Source organism: Babylonia areolata, chromosome 3 (assembly GCF_041734735.1).
Source record: "Babylonia areolata isolate BAREFJ2019XMU chromosome 3, ASM4173473v1, whole genome shotgun sequence".
In the NCBI taxonomy this organism is placed as follows: Eukaryota; Metazoa; Mollusca; class Gastropoda; order Neogastropoda; family Buccinidae; genus Babylonia; species Babylonia areolata.
The window spans coordinates 25,891,702-25,894,201 of NC_134878.1; positions in this window are offsets into that span (position 1 = coordinate 25,891,702).

A 2,500-nucleotide genomic window follows, 5' to 3' on the forward strand; every position below is an offset into this window, starting at 1 on the left:
CAGCAGCTGTGGCAGTAGCAGAAGTAGTAGTAGCAGCAATAGTACACCATCAACCTATAGTGTGTATTAATTCAGTCATAAGATTGGACGTTTATTCTGGACGATGATAGTATGCGCTTTTTTTTTTTTTTTTTTTTTTTTTCATCCTTGTTCATGGAAAAGGTATAAACAAAGAACACAAGGACACCGAAAAAAGAAAAAAAAAAAAAAAAAAAAATCCTGTTTCGAACTGAACGAAGAAGAAATATAAGGAGACACGTTTGCGCTTGAACAAATCCGCCGTCTGCTTTCACAAAACTTACGAACCAGATGAAAAAGGATTGTCAACAAGAATCGCTTTGCTGCAAGAGGGAAGAAAAGTTTACAGTCATAAGCTGTCAACACTGTCATTAATAATAATAATAATGGATATTTATATAACACACTATCCAGAAATCTGCTCCAGGTGCTTTACAAAAACGCTTTTGTTAACATAAAACATTACATCTATGTTACCTACACTGACACACCAAAATGTGACTACACACACACACACACACACACACACACACACACACACACACACATTTTAACATACATGTGTATCTAACAGGTACCCTAACACAAACGCACACACAGGCAGGCACAAACTTACATAAACACACGCATACACAATACACATTCATATACATGCATGTAGTTATGTACACATTGTGTGAACAATGTCCCAAGACACGCAAGCGCGCGCTCGGACACACACAACGCGCGCGCATGCGCGCACACACTCACACACACACACACACACACACACACACACACAATACTGACTCATACACGCACACACATACGTATACATCACGTGTTAACTGAACCTTCCTTCCCTTTTCGATCTTAACCACACCTGTACATTTTGTTTGTTCAGACGGATTCTCACCATACTGTTTGTGCGTTTGTATCTAAGTGTGTGTGTGTGTGTGTGTGTGAGGTCAGTGTATGTGTAGATAGATAGATAGATACACTTAGTTCAGAATTACAGGGTTGCTTAGTATAGACCCTATCATCAGTGTAAAACAGCCCGGCGGACACAACCAGGGCGGACGGAACTTCAAATCCACTGATTTGTTTCCTGGGCAGGTGATACAAAGCGCTGACAAGAGGATAACATCTTATCAAAGTTCACACCTCCAAGACTTTCGCGGTAAAACGCTGTATGATTTTCTCTGTGGTCCGGTCAGCTGAATATTTACACCGATCCCACAGGCTTACGATTTTCGCCTCTCTCTCTCTCTTTCTCTGTCTTATTTTTAATTAATTAATTTATTATTATTATTATTACTACAATTTTTTTAATATTATAATTATTATTTATTTATTTATTCATTTATGTACGCTTATAGTTGACTTCATCAAGTTTTTGCGCCTTTTTACATATTATTAGTAGTGGTAGTAGTTTTTTTGTTTTTTTTAAATGCATTTATCTATTATTTATTCACCCTTTTTTTTTCCTCAAGGCCTGACTAAGCGCGTTGGGTTACGCTGCTGGTCAGGCATCTGCTCTGCCGCTTGGCAGATGTGGTGTAGCGTATATGGATTTGTCCGAACGCAGTCAGACGCCTCCTTGAGCTACTGAAACTGAAACTGAAACTCTGTCTGAATGGATTTAGCCCTACAGTCCTACAGTCCTGACGATGTACTTGGGCAAGACACTCTCCACTATAATCAAATTGTAGCCCAAATAATCGGAACAGCAGTTGCCTCCTCTGCTGTTCTGATGGTCATAGTCGGACACGACTGACTATCATATATATATTTGGAAGGACAAAAAGATCTCCCTCTCGTCCAAAATCAGACTAATGCGCTCCCTCATCTTCTCAATATTTCTATACGCTTGCGAATCCTGGACCCTCACTGCAGAACTCCAGAGAAGAATCCAGGCCCTGGAAATGAGATGCTTCCGCAAGATCCTGAACATTACATACAAAGACCACATCACAAATGAGGAAGTGAAAAGAAGAGTCCAAAACGCCATTGGCCCATTCAAAGACCTGCTAACCACAGTGAAGGAACGCAAGCTCCGCTGGTATGGACACGTCACACGATCAGACGGCCTAGCCAAGACCATCCTGCAGGGTACCGTACAAGGAAGGAGGAAGAGAGGCAGACAGAGAAAGCGGTGGGAGGACAACATCAAAGAGTGGACGGGCCTGCCATTTGCCACAACTCAAAGGGCCGCTGAGGACCGAGGCAGGTGGCGCGAGCTGACCAGGCAGTCATCCATGGTGCCCCAACGACCCACCCACGGGTCAAGGGATAGATGAGATGAGATGAGATATATATACATACACACACACACACAGTCCTGACATTTGCCTCCTCACACATCTCCCGCACTAGTCCCACAACTGACAGATACTGACAAAGGGCGCAACAACTAAGTGGTTAAACCGTTGTGGACTTTGAACCTAAGAGTACCGGCTTCGAATACCGGTCACGGCATCTCAGTGGTGGATAAAGGGTGGAG